This window comes from Gekko japonicus, unplaced genomic scaffold (assembly GCF_001447785.1).
Source record: "Gekko japonicus isolate JY-2015 unplaced genomic scaffold, Gekko_japonicus_V1.1 scaffold1106, whole genome shotgun sequence".
Lineage (NCBI taxonomy): Eukaryota > Metazoa > Chordata > Lepidosauria > Squamata > Gekkonidae > Gekko > Gekko japonicus.
The window spans coordinates 169772-188494 of NW_015170309.1; the positions used below are offsets into that span (position 1 = coordinate 169772).

Sequence of the window (18723 nt, forward strand, 5' to 3'; positions counted from 1 at the left end):
ATCATGAACTGTCAAGATCTTGCCTAGTCCCAATTAGAATTGACAGTTCACAGCTGCATAGAATCTTGCAACTGGTCTTAAGTAACAGGTGTTTGGTGTCAATAGTTACCCTTGTTTCATGCATGTGGTCCTGCTGCTACTTACTGCTGGCATCCCAATGCAAACACTTATATATCAAGGCCTGTTACGTGACAGGAATAAGATATCATAGGCTCCATATGGGCAAGTTGTATGTCAAGCATGGCTCAATCTTTTACACTGCCTACAACTCTGCCTCGGTGAACTAATGCTGGCCACCTTAAATTCTTCTCCTGAATCACAAGAAAATAGAGCTGGCAAAAGGATAGAACACTCTCCTCTTATGACTTGAGTCTCTACTCCTGAAGATCACAAAAAAATTGAAAAAAATACACACACACACACACATACACACACATGCGCGCGTGCGTGCGCTTCAAGAGTGGTGGGACTGTGGTGAGCATCTGGGTATGTTCCCTCAAGGTTTAATCAGTCCTTGGAAGGAGGGTTCCCCCCCTGCTGACCCTTGAAGCCCCCTGGACTGAATTTATTTGCAGAATAATTTAGTTCAAAGATTTGCCACCCAAGCCGAAATAATGAGGCAGACTCCAGTGATGGATTTAAACATTGGGCCACTTTATTAACTGACAACTTCAACTGGAACCAACGGCAAGGGCAAAACAGGTCAAAGACTCCTTCCTTAACTCCCAATAGGGCAAGCCACCCTGCCATAGGCAGGAGCCATCATCAGTGGCTCCCCCCCAGCCGGCTAGCCATTGCAGGACAATCCCGTAGCCCAACCCCCAAGCCGCAAGGCTCAAAGGTAGGACCCAAGTCAGATGGTCCCAAAGGCAGTCTGTTTTTCCCACCCCGTGCCACAAGGCACAAAGGCTGTACTCACAAGACCCCTTCAATCCAAATAAATGGGTGTCGGCTGGTGCTCACCGTACCGCAACCTATATACCGCCTAGAACCCTGCCATCACCAAGGCCTTAGTGCCCACCGGGAGGCCCAATGCCCCCCTCAGCCTTTGCCGTAGGTCTTCCAGGAAGATGTCCACGCCCAATTCAGACAGGTGGACCCCATCCTGTTGGTACAGCTCAGCACGCCCCGCATGTATTGCCGGGTGCGGCAGAAAAACTCCCAAGCCGCCCTCCAGGCTCCTTTGTAACTCTCCATTTGCATTCCAGCGAGCCTTGTCGATGGCCAGTTGGCTCACCACTCCCCTCCAAACTCTTTGAGGTACAATGGCCAACCAAACTAGAAGGGTATCCAGCCATTGCCTGCATATCAACTGGAAATCCTCACGAGCTTGAATGATTAAGGCCTTCCCTTTTACCAGGCCCAAATCATTGCCCCCTAAATGCAGGACAAGAACATGTGGGGTGGGGCCGACCTTCTCGTCAAACATCAACTTCAGAAGGCCTGGCCACTGCAAACCCCGCCTACCCCGCCACTCGACAGTGGCCCACTGGCTAAGTCTCAGCTGCGTGCCGATCAGGGTTCGTCTGGCATGGGGACCGCCCAAAAAATAAAACTGTGCCCGCAGATTAAAATTGACTTCCTATCCTGCCGGGCAAGCAAACCTGAAATGGAAAACACAGTTAACAAGGGCCACTAATGCCCAACCACTGCTACCGAGGCAGCCCATCACTGACTGGACAAAGGCGCACATAGACCCTGAAGGCCCCTAAGCGCCACCTGCCCAGCCTCTTAATATCTCTCGCAGGATATCCCATAGCCACCACAGTAGAAGCGGCACCAATGCGGAAGGAATGTGTACAAAAACGCATCCCCACAAGACCCAATTTTGCTAGCGCCCTAGCATGACAGACCAAAACTGGTGCTTTGTCAATGGTGTGCCATCTTGGTGTTGAAACAGCAAACCCTCCTGCATACCCCGAACAGCTAAGTATGCGGCTAGGGCCACCACTGGGCATAGCTGCTTTTCATCACAAGCCCCCAGTTCCACCACCGCCGTGCACTGGCACTGCTCTGTTTTTTATTGCCGCAAAATAATTGTGGCCCTGACTGCACCAAACTCCACATCCCGCACCTGTAGAGCCCTACCAGACTTACCACGTTTGGATTGTGTGACCAGCTCACTAATCCGGAATGCCCCAAAGAAAGCCACTAAGGCAGCGGCATGAAAAAGGGAGGCCTCAAAATTAGAAGAGCACACCTCCACCCAACTAGCCTGCAGGCCATGCAAAATCTCGGGAGAAATAGGCTGCCGGCCATCCGCATGGACACCAGCCTCCCGTGACCAGCCCTCTAACATTTTATGAATCCTAAAATCTCCTGTGTGATCAGCCACCGCTTTAGCTTTGCTGGTAAAGGCTACCACGGACAACAACCCCTTTATAGAACTAACCGCTAAACCCTTACCTTTGGACACCACGCAAAAATGTAACAGATGGTCCACCGGGATGGGCCACAAGTCTGAATACCCTACCTCCTGTCTAAAGTCCGAAAACTGATTGACCGCCCGGCCATAATCCCTCTTGGTGTTATGCGCTATGGGTAGTCCTATTGCCCTGCACACTTCTGCCTTCCAGCCAACCAAATACCTGGCGGCATCTGCACCGGCCGCAAGTCGGCATCCAGGGCCAGCTGACAGAACCTCTCCATCTGTTTATGAGAGAGAGCATCAGCCACCCCATTGTCAACCCCCGGTAAATGCCTGGCCATAAACAGAATATTTAGCTGGAGGCAAAGAAGCGTAAAAGCCCTAACCAACTGCATGACCCTTGGGGATCTGGACAACAAGGAGTTGATGACCTGTACAACTGCAAGGTTGTCACACCAAAAATGCACAGTTCAATTGGCCAACTCCGCCCCCCACAGATAGGATAGGAAAAAACTCCAGATCAGAAGTCAACTCCTCACCCACCCAGGACGCCAGCCACTCCTCGGCACACCAGCGTCCATGAAAGTAGACACTGAAACCCGATAATCTGGCCGCATCCAAGTGAACTTGAAGCTCCACCTCCAGTGTTGAGAAATGGACTAATTTATGGTTTTATATCTGCTTACACACGCAACACATGGACTGTGCACACATCTGTATACCATGGGCCAAAGGAAGCTGTTTACATCACCTACTGTGAGAGCCTTCACATAGGGAACACTTGCCTGCATTTTATGTTAATGTAGCTTACACACATTCAGCTCAAAGCCTCATAGGAAGAAGAAGCACATGTTAGTCATTGTGAGCAGAGACAACAACCAAGAAGAAGAAATTCCCCCATTACTGAATAGATGAGATGTCACGCAGAATACGGACCTGATATGCATCTAAATTGCAGTTTCCTGTTGATGGTACCTTGTAGGCCTGGGAAAGCCAAGATTCATCAGTACTTCAAAGACTTCACACCTTACCAGATGGTATTCCATGAGATAGAGTGTAGTATTTCAAATATTGGCCCAACCCATAGAATACCTGCCCCTTTCTACATGCACCAATGAGGGAGGTTATGAGATGGACTTGTAAGAGGGTGGGATTAAAGTTTAGCAAGGTACCACCCACCTGAAGATTCAACTATAAAAGTAAAGACTAAAACCCTAGGTCTTTGCTAGCCATCTTCCCTCTCCACAACCTCTATCTTTACTACCCCTAAGGTCCAGCTTTCTATTCAACAATCCTTTTGTCTACTTTAAGATCTCTTGGACTACAGCCAAAGAGGTCCATGCTTGCTGGCTGGTTCTAGCGAGTGTGATTTAGTTTAAACCCCTAGGTATTACTTTCTCCCATATTCTTACATTGCAACAGACAAGACTTCTGGAACAGGCAAGTATAAACCGAAATACCTACCTACCTCCAAGTAAATGAGAAACTATTTTTGATATCTCTCTATAATTCTAAAGGAACCTTGAGTGTATGTGAAAAGTGAGACGGATTATTTTGTGTGTATGTGACTTTGATATTGCTTAGTAAAAAGATTATTTGTTTTGGAAAAACACCCGTGCGGTCTCCATTATTGGAACTCTGGGTTCAGACACGACCTTGGTATAGCTGGCCAGGACTCACGTTAAATTTAGTTAGCCTCTGCTGTAGATAAAGCAGTTGGCGTAACACCAGCCTGATAGCTTCCTTCCAAAAGGATATGCCATTGAATGAAGCTAGAAACGCCAACCACATCTCCAAGTCCTGACGTATGCCTGCAGTAACCCGAATTCTATGATGAAGGAGATGCAGCCCAGCCATTGCAGCGCACAATCTGCGCAAAAAGGCCCTGCCGGGCGCCACCACCTTACAGGCAAAGTTCAAGTGGCCTGCCAGCTGTTGCAGCTCCCTCAAAGTAGCCTTCTTCATCTGCAGAAATCCACAAATATGGCTGCACAGGTCCCCCAGCTTGCCCTCTGGCAGTTGAGAAGCCTGTGCCTCCACATCCATTTCCACACCCAGAAACGTGAGCACATGCGCCAGTCCTTCAGTTTTCTCATGCGCTAAAGGCACCCCTACCTCACCTGCCAGTACCATGAATGTCTCCAGCAAACGTCCACACTGACCAGACCCACGGGGACCCACAAATAAAAAATCATCTAAATAATGCACCACCGTGCCAAAACCAAAGCGTTTCCGGACAGCCCATTCAAAAAACAAACTAAAGTGCTCGAAAGCGGCACATGAAATGGAACAGCTGATAGGCAAAGCTCTATCTAGGTAAAACTGACCCTTAAAGCAGAACCCAAGGAGCTCAAAGTCGTCCGGATGCACTGGTAGGAGGCGAAATGCCGACTTAATGTCGCACATTGCCTTTTCAGCCCCCTGCCCACAAGAGCAAACAATGTGCACTGCTTGATCGAAGGAAGTGTACCTGACGGAACACAACTCCTCAGGGATGTTATCATTAACAGAGCCACCTTTTGGGTAGGACAAATGGTGGATCAACCTAAACTCCCCGGGTGCTGTTTTGGGCACAATGCCCAGGGGGGAAACACGAAGGTTGGGCACAGGAGGAAAAGGGAAAGGTCCCAGGACCCTTCCTTCCCTCAACTCCTTCTCAATCTTACTCCTAACAACCTGCTCCATCCCTTTTATGGACAGGAGATTGCCCACCATGAAGGGGGCCCTCTCCCCCTGAAAAGGGATGCGAAAACCTTTAGAAAAACCCTTCAACAAATACAAACTATCAGCGCAGCGAGGATAAATATGCAACAGCCTTTTAAGCACTTTCAATCTTATGGGTGTTGGCCCCCTTTCCATGCACCTGCCTGGGGCCACCCCCTTCTGGTTGCCTGCACCCCTGGTGAGGCTTTCCGCGGAAACAGGCTGAGAAGGGGTGCAGGCCAGCACATAAGGGGCACTCATGCTGATACTGGCATGCCTTCCAGTTGCACACTCCCTGGGCCCCAAATTCCCAACAAATCTGGTGGTTGAACCACCCACCCTGCCGGAGGGTGGGGACTGAAAGGTGCCTAAGCACGCGCTACCAAATAGCCACTGTGGGAACGATCCCCCGTGTTTGGCCTGGAGGAAGCCATAACCTGCAACCAGAGATGAGGGTGGATCTGGTCCCAGTGCAGAGAGGGGTTCATGGCCACCCGCATCCTAAACTCCTCATCATACTGAAGCCAGGTGGGGCCAGTGAAGCCCGTGTAACCCTTCTAAATGATATCGAAGTATTGGAACAATGCTGCTGCCCTGTATGGCTGTGCCTTAAGCACCCCAGCATATACCACGAAACCAGCCACCCAGTTAGCCCAGGTTTTATCCACCTTCATTCTCCTATATTTCTCTTTATGCCTCTCCTCGAGATCCTCCTTCTCCTTCTTTTCCAACTCACGGTACAAAAGCGTAAAAACATCCACAAACTTGCCCCTGCAGATCCTATCTCTAGTAGCGGGAAGCAAGTGATCGCCCAGTGGAAGTGCGAGGTCCCCAAAGGGGAGGGCAGCTGTGTGGGCCCCTGCATAAGACATGCCGCAAGGTGAGGGTCCACCCCACCACGGTGTACTAAAGTTGCAGCAGTGTAGTGTTGTGTTGATGCTGACTTACAGCCGGACTGAGCAGCATTAGGTGCAGGGATGCTGCAGGCAGCCTGGCCACACACGTGGCTACATGCCGAGGTGCTTGGAGTAACAGGCCCCGACCTCTCAGAGTCCAGACAGCCCCAGGGCCAAGTGCACCCAGTGTGATCTGTGCTGCACTTACCAGCCACCGAGGAAGGGCCGGCTAAGGGCTCCGCCGGGTTCTGCTGTTCCAAAGGCTTTGCTGCCAAAGTTGTACCATTGTCCCGACTCACAGAGGCCTTTTCCTTACCAGCCATGGGTGTGGCAGTGTGCCCTTCTACAACAGATAAACATGTTAGCACCTCAGCCTGGAACCGTTTATTAGCAGCTGCACGGTGTTTCCTTTTGCCCTCATGCCCCACCAGTGGTCGCACAGGAGGAGTTGCCATGCCCGTGGCTGCCTCCACAGCCAACAGGTGGTCCAAAATGGCTTGCTGGACGCCGTCATCCTTGTCATCCGACGAGGACAATGCCGGAGCGGGTCGCTTAGGCAGCGCCTTGGGGGCTGGTTGCTTACCCTTTGCACGACCCGAGCTCTTCTTAGGAGCCATAACTGAAAATGAAACCAATCCACTAAGATTCAAAAAAATGGCAGCTAAGCTCAAATTACAAAATTGCCGCCCTTCTTTTTTGGCCTACAAAATAACTAGCCACACCCAAAATGGCTGCCTGGTGATGGTTGATATGCACCCAGGCCCCCCAGCACAGCCCACAGGTGACCCCAACAGCCCTGATGCCCACAGACGCCCTTCAAAGGCTCGGCAACAAAGCCCCTGAGCAAACAAAAAAGAGGGGAGGGAAGGCTGAAGGTACAAACCAACTTCCCACTAGCACCTGGAGCCCCGACAACTCAACCACAACCTCCCCTGTAAATGAAAATTGAGCACCAGAAAACTGCCTTACATTGAAGCAGACCCCTGTTCCCTCAAGGTCAATTTTGGTCCCCTCAAGGACCAATTTTGGTTCCCTCCTGCTGCCTTCCCTATGGGCCCCACTACCCCCTGCTAGTGGTCCCGCGAGCATGCCACCAAACCGTCAACAGCAACAAGGAGGGCTGCCCGCACAAATGGGTACCACTGCCAAGCTGCGCCACCTGCCACCGAGCTCCTCAGCCTATGCAGCAGAAAGCTGCCGCAGTGCCACCGCCAACTCTGTCCCATGTGCTGCCACTGCCGCTGTAAAGTTCGCTGCCACTGCGAAGCCTGCCACCACCTCAGCCAGGCGCGCCGCCTCCGCCGACACGCCCATTGCCAATGCGCTCCCAGCCGCACTTCCCTGGCCCAACTCAGGAACAGCGAAGCCTCACAGCCCCTGGCACTGGCCTGAAGAGAAGCTCCCAGGCCACACAGCCCCCAGCGGTAGGCCCAAAGACAAGCCGCCTGAGGGAGCTCCTCCAGCCGACGACCAAATGGGACTGCTGACGAGGAAAGGAGGGGCCAGCTTTTATACCTTGGCCCCTCCTTCCTGATATGCCTGTATGGGCGTGTTGGCACCCAAACCCTGCCTGTCTCTTCTGGCTAGGCAGCAAATCAGCCCCCCCAGCCCAACGGCCACAGGGGCTGAGGGCTGTTGAACCGCGTAATTTGATAATATATTGTAAATCTACTGTAGGCTAAGATAGTTTGAGAACCTTATAAATATTATCATGCAATAATTTTGGGAGAGGAAAGAAGATGAATAAGATATGAAGATAAAGTGTGCAAGTGAAATTTTGTTTTTCATAATATTAACGATTATCGTGTTGTTGTTAAATTATAAAAAAACTTCAATAAAACAAAATGCATTAAAATTATTCCTGTGGACTGCAGTGGACATGCCCTTCAATAAGGCCTCACTGAATCGAGGAGACTTTATCTTGTCTGTACCACTTCAGACTACAAGAGGAGGCCTAAATGGTTGAATCCATGTCCATACAAAATTCTTCCACACAGAAAACAAGATATCAAAGACAAGTATTATAACCCAGCTTTCACCTGGCATCTCATTTTCTGTAAGAAGTGTTTTTTTGTACATGTGAGAAACTTCCAGTCAGAGATAGTATTACCCAGACCCAGATTTACTTTCTCAGTGAGAACTCTGCCTAATGGGAGATTAACTAATAACAGATTAAATCAGTTATTAGTAGACAAAGTAGGCAAAAACTTTAGGGGGGGGAATCAGAAATCTGAACTGATAATGAGGTAATGAGGAAGGCTCAAAATTAAACCAACTGGCCTAAAATCAGCTGTATTAGATTTTAGGCTGTAACTGCCCATTATTCCCTTGACAGATTTTTTCAATTATTTAAAAAATAAGGAATCAATAAAATGTGTTTCTTACAATGAGTTAATACAGAAGATAGGGCATGCTGGTTCCCTGGAGTTATTTAAAAACAACACAAGCAGGTTGGCTATGGAAATTCTTTCCCAGTAACTTAGTAGGTCACTTTTATTCTCAGCAAATTTCAGATTGGAGTGGAGCAGGGCTGAGAGATGGTAGCTGCCTCAAGTGGAGTGGGGCGTGGTCGCAGTTATTCTCATGCTCCTGTGCATCTGTAACATAGAGTGGAAGAGACAGAAAGCTGAGACAAGCTGCACATGCTCTAATTCCACCATTAATTTTGGAAAACCTCTAAATTAAAACTGGAATTAAGGAAGAGTGAAACACAATTTAGGGTAAAATTCTGGAACCATGGAATATGAGCATCCTGCTCATTCCTAGTCCTGTCAGCTTTTTCCCCTGAGGGGGTCTCTGGAGCTTGTAGTGCTTGTAGCCCCTTTGAGCTATCTTCAGCATCCCTCCCCCGTTGTTAGAATTTCCCCCAAAATTTCTGCAGCAGCAAGGAAAACTGGGGTGCAATCTTGCATCAGTGATTGAAGGCTCTTTTTTAAAAAAAAAATCCGGATGCTTATGCAAAGTATCTGTTACCACTGATGAGCCTCTGAATTGGAATTCCCAATACCTCCCATATCAGTCGATCAAAAAGTGAGGTGACACTTCTCTAATTTCTCTAGTTTCCAGCTTTGGAAACTATTATCCAGTCCCTTGATAAGCATCAGGCCTTTCAAAAGAGCCCTTAAGAAATGCTGCAGACTCTCCAAGACAATAGATCCCTCTTTTTTGCAAGAATATGTTTTGGGGAAAAGAAGGAACTGATGGAGTGATGACCAAGGATGACCTGTGCCAAGGAAAGTTCACAAGGAACCAAGTCTAAATTTCAGAAAGGATCTGGACTTGGGCAACAATGGCTCAATGTTTTCAAAAGAGATGGATTTCGAAACCCAACCTCCCCCCATCAACTCCAATTCTGAATTTTGGCACAAAAATGACTTTAATTTGCTTGGCAAATGAATATGAGTGTGATAGTCCAGGTGGCAGGGTGTTATAACTCCTGGAAATATTTCCTTTTGGGGTTTTTTTGTGAAGCAACTTAACTGTAGTTTGTAATATTAAATATAGATACTATAGAAAAATGCAGATTGTGCCCGACATAAGGAAATAGATGTAGGAAATGAACTTGTCCTGATATTCTCTCGTGTCCTTTTCATTGCAGATATTACTCAAAAAACACAGAGGAGCAATTCATGCTCTGATTTGAATTAGGTTCATTCAGTTGCTGGAAAGAGATTTCACTGCTGGAGATGCATGGATTTCCTACATTCTTCAGTACTGAGCAATAGATTTTCATATTTTGGATTATATAGAGGTATGTCAGACTGAGCAACCTGTCTTGTACACTCTGCATGTGCAAACTGGGTCACAGTGAGAATATAGAGCTCATTGCCTCAGAGAGCTTCAAAAGACAACTCAACAAAAGACCAAAAGAAAGGCGATGCTGATTTTATAAATAATCAGAAATCAAAAAGTTGCAGGGATCTACTTCATGTATTTATATACTCTTCTTTCCCCTGGCTGAATTAATAAATGGGCAATAGCTAAAAGTTCAGATCTAGTTGCAGAATGGTAATGTTAATGGAACTGAGTCCTCAGCCTCAATGGCTTCTCCTCTACACAATAATTGCATGCAGTTACACCTCAAAATTATTAATCACCTAGTCACTAAGGCTCTATGCGCTGTAGGTGAGAAGAATTCAAGTATGAGCACTTCATCCTTCTGTTGCTCCCTGCAGGCAGTACCTACCGAACCTCACAATTTGTTGCTGTTGTCCAAATGACCTTCATGCAGGAAGGGTTCAGCCAAACATAATTGCTGCTGCTGCAGCTTCCTCTGCCATGTACAGCTGGAAAGCTCAGCTGGTTGTGTTCTATAGAGAGAGAAAAATTTGTACTACATCCATGACAGGTTTTCTATAGACATTCTGTCAAAGCATGTGTGCCATACTGTCATAACATAGCCTGCTACAGCAATAAACACCTGTAAATACCATTATCATGCCAACAATACAGGCCTAGAGGAGAAAAATTCTAGAATGACATACGAATTAGTGAGATGAGATTTTCAGCTGTGTTATGATCCAGACAAGCTCCCTTCCTCCCGCCATTTCAGATACAGTCTTTCACACTATTTGGGGCACGGCAGCTATAAGCATAGTGCTCCAAAGCCTGCATATATTAGTTCCCAGTCTGTGGTCTGACATTTGCATCTACCACAATCATCAGAACTCAAGATACAAATCAATCATGACAGATACGTGAAATGCAAAGAACAGGCAACCAGCAGAGGATGGGGGGGGGGGCTTACCAGGGGAAAGAGAAAGGCCCAGTCCACGTTGCTGGCATTGCATGAGAAATGACATAATCATGCCAGCAACTTCTGGGAAATGCTCTGATATTCGGGCAAAAACTCCTTCAGCTTCTACCATAGCATTTTTACTTAGATACCAGAGTGTCACCCGGAAGTCGTTTGTGTGATAACATCACTTCTTGTGCGACACTGTCAATGTGGCCTGGGCCTTTCTCTTTCTACTAATAAGTCCCCCCACTGGCCAACTGATTGGTGGCTGGGAGGCATGGCCTGGAAGTGGGGGACCCTTGCCTCCATTGGGGGGGTCTGGCAACCCTAAACAGGTACAAAGACAGTGAGGTCCTACTGAGCTGAATGTAGGCGGTGATGGACATGTTTCTTTATTTTAACATTTACATCTCACCCTTCAGTGATTTGCACACAAGATACATATACAGAATGCCCCTCATAAGATCAGAAGTTAGCTCACTCCTCAGGTATTGCTTGCTGCTTAACGGAGGCTACAGCATCCACAGGGGAAATGACTTCCCACCCCAAAACGGACTGTTACTTTGTTGACACTTGGATGTTGCTTTTCCAAGGCAACCATGTTTCCTCGATAGTAAGGCATCCCCCGAAAATAAGACCTCCCTGATAATAAGGCCCCCCCAGAGCAGACAGGAAGTGTGAGATCTCTTTTAATCAGAGAGCCCGCACCGCCACCAGGACAAGCTGCCGCCTGCTGCTCGCTCTGCCCTGACGGAGTGTACCGTATTCTTCTTAATAAGACATCCCCTGAAAATAAGACCTAGTGCAACTTTGGGAGCAAAAATTAATATAAGACACTGTCTTATTTTCGGGGAAACACGGTAGTAGAAAAAGCAATGGGAGGACATGTCTCTACGTGCCATCAAATTAATTCCAACTTATGGCAACCCTATGAATTACTGTCCTCCAAAATATCCTATCCTCAACAGCCTTGCTCAGGTCTTCCAAACTGAGGGTCGTGGCTTCCTTGACTGAGTCAATCCATCCCCTGTTTGGGTCCTCCTCTTTTCCTGCTGCCTTCAATTTTTCCTAGCATTATGGTCTTTTCCAGTGATTTTTGTCTTTTCCTAATGTAACTAAAGTATGACAGCCGCAGTTTAGTCATTTTCATTCCTAGAGAGAGTTCAGGCTTGATTTAGTCTAGAACCCATTTTTTTGGGCTGTCTATGGTATCAGTAAAACTCTCCTCCAACACTACATTTCAACGGAATCTGCTTTCTTCCTGTCAGCTTACTTCAATTAACATCTCTGAAAGATGTTTTTTTTAAAAAAACCTGCGGATAAAGGAGGTGCATTGGTTATATGGGACCTGGGTGATTTTATAGGGGAGGCTAATAGACAACTGGATAATACGTCACATCAGAGGTCATTTCAGGGGGGAACGCGGGGGAACACAGTTCCCCCGGGTGAGGTGCAGGGGGCGGGGCACATGATGAAGCCCCGCCCCCTGCTTCTGGCTGCCCCGTTTCCAGCCCTCATTCAGCCAGGAGGAGGCAGGAGAAGAGGGAGGGTAAGTTGCTTCCTCCCCGCCTCTCCCCACCCCTGCCTGCCTGGGGCCAGGGAGGGCCTTGGCGGGGCTTCCTCGCACTCCCGCTGGCCTTGCAGGACCACCGCCGGGCCCCTGATATCAGGGGGTGTGGCATATGCTAATGAGTTATGCTAATGAGTTCCCCTAGCTCTTTTTCTACGAAATGACCCCTGCGTCACATTATAGCATTAGCAGGGAGGATCCAATGTCTGAGTATCCAATGTCTGTGGTTAAGAAAGAGACTGTCACTGTATTGGATGAGGCTTTATTGGCAGGTTATATATCCAGACCACTTATGACTTCCTGTTACAGTCAGAAAACAGGACTCCTCAGTTCTACCTCTTACCCATGATACATAAGGAAATGTTGCCAGGCCCTGTGAGGCCCATAGTCTCAGGGTGTGGCTCCATTTTAGAACCACTGGCTAGCTATTTGGATGGTTTTTAAAAACCTTTTATTCCAAAAATTAACACTTACCTAAAAGATACTATGGATTTTTGGAGGCATGTAGAGGTGAGCAGGATGGAATTTGAGGACATGCTCTTTGTCACACTTGATGTGGTGTCATTATACACCAACATTCCTCATAATGAGGCCTTAGAGGTACTACATTAGATATAAGGAAGAATGCTCAAACCCCTCCCACTGCCTTTTTATGCCATAAAACAGAATTGTGCCTAAAAATAAATTACTTCCAATTGTTTTTAAAAAATGACAGATCTCTGGTACCGCAATGGGATGCAAGTTTGCACCAGAACTAGCTAATCTATTTATGAGCAGATTTGAAAATCAGTTCATCCTCAATGTTAATAATATCTATGCCAATAACATCATTATTTATAAATGCTTTTTGGATTATATCTTTTTGATTTGGAGAGGTCCAGTACAACTTTTATTGACATTTAAGCAGTTCATTAATGGCTTGCATGAAAGCATCAAATTTGAAATGAATTATGATAGTAGTGAGATTAATTTCTTGAATGTGAACATTAAAAGGGTGGGGAATAAAACTGAGACCAAGACTTACAGGAAACCTACAGATGCTAATTCTTTTTTGGCTAGTCATAGTAGTCATCCACCACATTTAAAAAGAGCCTGCCTTTTTCTCAGATGCTGAGGATTAGGAGGAACTGTAGCTTCTACTCTGTCTTTGAAAACGTTATGTCCTTCTGTCCACTCAAAAATGAAAGAAGGTTTATTGCAGTTACATAAAACACAAGTGACACATCTCAACAGCTGCAGCTGTAACAAACTAATGCCCAGGTGAAAGCTAGGGCATGGGGTGTGAAAACAAGCTAATTAAGGCTACACTCCCACACTATGCATATGGGATCCCAAGGAGATCAATACACTACACCCCTTCTCCCTAGCGAACATAATCCTGCAAATACCTTTGTTGAACCCTCTCACGCTGTGGGCAACCTTTCTACAGTTCCTGTGGCTTCCAGCTCATTTTGATGTTCAGGCTCCCTATCAACAGGTTCTTGTACCGGTTCCTGAACAAGGGTTGACTCCCCTGCCTCCACTGCTGGAGTATTACTAGCACCTACAGGAACAACAGGGATAACAGAGGCCACGGGAACAACAGGAACAGTTACTCCTGGCACCCGCCCCCTCATTTGGTCCACATGTTGTTGCTGCACAAGGCCATCCGATGTTTCTGTTCGGTATGACACTGGCCCCGTAGCTTGCATCACCATAGCAGGAATCCATGCTGTACCTGAACCATAGTTTCTAACATAAACAGGATCATCCGGGACAAATGAGCAGACAGTCCCTGAACATCCCTTTCCCCCGGTTGATCCTCAGTTAAATCGGGGTGCATCTGATCCAGGAGAGTTGTCAAATGCCTGTTCATTAACAGTTCTACAGGACTCCTGCCTGTGGTGTTACATGGTTTAATATGCTGTGTCAAAAGAAAACTTGCCAGGTGGCGATCCCAGTCACCTTCAATGATTCGTCTCAATGCATCCTTAGTAGTCCTTACCATTCTCTCAGCCTTTCCATTAGTGGCTGGATGAAAAGGGGCTGAGATCACATGACGAATCAAACCATTAGCAAGGAATATACAAAATTCCTCTGATGTGAACTGAGCTCCATTATCTGAGACGATCACATCTAGCAATCCATGTGTCACAAAGAGTCGGCACAATGCCTTAATAACAACACGAGATGTCATTGACGAAACAGGGATGACTTCCAACCACTTTGAAAATGAATCAACTACTATCAGGAAACTCTGGCCCTGAAAAGGATCAGCAAAATCAAAATGCAGCCATGACCATGGGGTTTTCGTTGACTCCTACCAGTGAACTGGGGCATGTGGCGGGGCTGGCCTTGAGGCCTGACATTCACTACACCTCTTTACCCACTCTTCTACTTCACTATCCATCTTGGGCTACCATACCATACCATAATTGCATGCAAGAGCTTTAATTCGCACAATACCTGAGTGTCCAACATAGAGTGCCTCCAACACACGATGCCTCAAAACTGTAGGGATGACCACTCTATTTCCCCACAAGAGGCAAACTATGCACTGATAGTTCATGTTGTCTCATCATGAATGTTGCAGATTTCTCCTCAAGATTCCCCACTGGCCACCCTCTTCGTACCCAGTTAAGAACACGGGACAAAATTGTGTCCTTAACTGATGTTGCTGCAATATCAGTTGCATAAAGCGGTGGTTCAGGAAGGCACTCTAACATCAACACCTCTAATGGAGGAGGTGAATTGGCTTCAACTGATGGCAAAGGAAGATGACTAAGAGCATCGACATAGGCAATACCTTTACCCAGCCTGTGTAACAGGGTGTATTCATAAGCATAAAAAAAAATGCACATTGAAGCATACGTGGTGACAATATCTGCGGTGTCTGTCGGTCGGGGGCAAACATTCCCAACAACGGTTTATGGTCAGTAACTATAACAAATGGTTGACCATAAACATAATCGTGAAATTTCTTCATACTTGCTACAATTGCCAATGCTTCCTTATCAATTTGTGCGTAATTTCGTTCAGTTGAGGTCATTGTTCTAGAATAGAAGGCAATAGGAGCCTCACGAGAATCTGTAAATTGGTGGCTTAAAACAGCCCCAATACCATATGGGGATGCATTGTATGTGAGAATTAGTGGTTTTTGTTCATCATAGTGGACCAACACACTATCAGACGACAAGAACTTTTTTCCATTGCAAAAGGCCCTCTCATGCTGAGCTGTCCATTCCCATTTAGCCTGCTTATCCAAAAGATGATGCAGAGGTTCTGCCACTGTTGCCTTATGCCACAAGAATGTATGATAGAAATTCAAAAGTCCCAAAAACGCTTGGAGTTCCTGCTTACTCTGTGGCACTGGAGCATCATGAATCACATTAACCTTAGCAGGCATAGGATGAATGCTATCTGCATCAATAAGGTAGCTGAGAAATTCAATCTGAGGGACACCAAATGCACACTTTTCATGTTTCACCCACAGGCCAGCATCTGCAAAATGATGCAACACCTCATGTACCCGTATTTCAAGTTCTTCGGTGGATGCCCCCACAAGCAGGACATCATCAAAATAGGGTACCACACCTGGAATTCACTTAAGGATGTCCTCTATAAGGAAACTCTGGAAAACACCATGAGCCACAGAAACCCCAAACTGAAGACACTTTACTTTAAAGGCCCCTTGATGCATGGTAATAGTTCAGGCATCAGCTGTCTTATTATCAGCCAACAACTGTTGGTAAGCCTGTGCCAGGTCTAATTTAGCAAACACTCTTCCCCCTGACAGGGAAGCCAAAAGATGACTCACTACTGGAATTGGATATGGATGCTGCTGCAAGGCTCTGTTTATGGTACACTTATAGTCGCCACAAATATGAATGTCCCCATTAGACTTCATTGATGTTACAATGGGTGTCTCCTAGGTAGGATGTGACACTGGCTCTAATATACCTTGCTCCAACAGATGATCAAGTTCAGCATCAATCTTTTCACAAAGGGCAAATGGAACACGCTGGGGTTTCATCTCGATAGGCACCACGGTAGGATCTAAAACCAATGAAACAGATGGGCCCTTATACTGCCCCAGTCCCTCAACAAATACAGTCTTAAACTCAGTAATGATGTCATCAAAAGGGGTACCATTTACTTGATGGATGCCTGTGATTGTAATTTCCAAGGGCTCAAACCAATCCAACCCAAGAAGGCTGAGATGATGACCATGAGCAACCAATAGCCGTAAGGTCCCACTAAATGTGCGATATTGCACTTCAACCTCACAGATGCCTTGTATCGTCACCATATTCCCTTCATAATCAGTCAGCTGAGTATGGAAAGGGACAATCTCTGGGCCCTTCTGTGGGCAAATCTGATGATAAGTCTCTGATGAAATAATAGAAAATCCTGACCCAGAGTCCACTTCCATAACACGTGAAACACCCTGAATAATAACAGTTACTGTCAATTTTTTTGTACACATGGCTGAACATGATTTACAATATCCTCTGATTCATCACATGACACTTGTACCAAATGTGCAGTATCATGACTCTAAGGTTTCCTTCCTGTTGTTTTCCTAAAAAACAGCTTGTCTACTTTTAGCCCTACATGCACATTCAATATCCCCAAAACGCTTACAGAAATGACATTGTATATTCCTAAGATGGCAGGACTGCCTTTCATGATGTCCTCCACAACTAGTGCACCTTGCAATTGGGCTCAAAAAGGACCTCTGATTTCCCCAAACATTCATTTTGGCTGCAGGATTGTTATGCTGCACCTTATGAACATCCACTACTTGCAAATCAAAATTTCTAGTTTGGGAGTGCAATGGGCTTCTTGCCAAATGGACTTCCCTGGTATTTACCATTGCTGCCTCAGCAGCTAATGCCTCCTCTTGTACAATTTGAAATGTGAGCTGTTTCTTTGCAAACAGACGTTTCTGCAAAGCTTCATCATGTAGTCCAAAAACCAAATGATCACGCAGCATCTCCTCTAAGTTTGGAAAGTTGCAATGCTGTGCCAGCTGTTGCAATATATGAAGAAACACTCTCTGCTGGACTCTGGTAACGCTTATAAAAGGCATTACGTCATGCTATCTCAGAAGGCTGTGGTGAGAAGTGTTCTTCCAGGGCACTCAAAATGTCCTCATAAAATGTCTCAGCAAGTTTATTTGGAGCCAACAAACCCTGGGCTAATTCAAACATATCTTCTCCACACACACTGAGTAACATGGCCCTTTTCCTCGCTGGTGCTGTAATGTCATTAGCAATTAAGTATAATTCCAGCCTCGCTGCATAACTTTCCCACTTGCTAGGATAACTGGGATTGAATTCTTCAATATGTCCTTGAGCTGCCATGCCCCCAAGTTGCTGACTGACCTGAGGATGTTTTAAAATAATTCCAGACAGTTCATGCAGTACATCAGTCCAATTCTTCTATATTTACTTAACCCCTCCACAAAGGGGTTTACATTCCTCATGAATCCCATCCTTGTTGCCAGTTGTTATGTCCTCGGCAGTTCCACAAAACACCAGTGACACATCTCAACAGCTGCAGCTGTAACAAACTAACACCCAAATGAAAGCTAGGGCATGGGGTGTGGAAACAAGCTAATTAAGGCTATGCTCCTACACTATGCGTATGGGAACCCAAGGAGGTCAATACACTACAGAAAAACAGGCTAAGCTATTGATGAATTAGTTTATAGATAGGGACTACTCCTCCAGAATCATGAAACAGGCTTTTTGTAAGGCCAAAAATATAAACAGATTATCCCTTTTGGGACCTACGATGGGAAATCATCTCAAGTTAGCAACATCATCAGAAAACATTGGCACCTACTTGCCAGCGTCCCCAAATGTGAAGCAGCCTCCCTCTTTACCTATTGCAGATCTAAAAACCTGAGAGACATGCTTGTTAGAAGCAGTTTAAAATCATCCCCTGCAATACAGAGTGGAGTGGATGGTAGGAGTATACCAGCTGGCCATTTTCCATGTGGGGGGTGTTCAGTTTGTGGCCTGATGCTTCACACAGATTTTTGCTATGACTCTCTTAAACAAAGAAAGTACTCCATTAAAACATTTTTAACTGCAATTCAAGGAACCTTATATATGCAATTGTATGTAAATGTGATCTTATCTATGTGGGTATACATCTAGATCGATTAAGACCAGGATAGGGGAGCACAGAACCTGCATCTGTCTGAAAAGGAAGACTGCCCCATTGGTGAATTATTTAGGTCATGTGTATTGGCCCTTGTGTTCAGGCCACTTGAATTTTTTATGAGGCTTTCATTGGGCCCTTATTTGTTTTTAACTGCCTTTCTAATAAATACATGTATTTTTATATACTATAAGTTTTAATTAGATTTTTAATATTGGCCTTTTATTAGACTTCTTTCTTATCCTTGTGGTGTTGGGTTCCAGTTTTTTTGTCAAGTTTGTTTTCCCCTCCCTGTGTC

General features: G+C 46.1%; 1 pseudogene; it reads right to left on the minus strand.

Annotated features, from left to right (window-relative positions):
* Positions 1-13965: 13965 nt before the first annotated feature.
* LOC107116120 lies at positions 13966-17620 on the minus strand (annotated as a pseudogene).
* Between the last annotated feature and the right edge of the window lie 1103 nt (positions 17621-18723).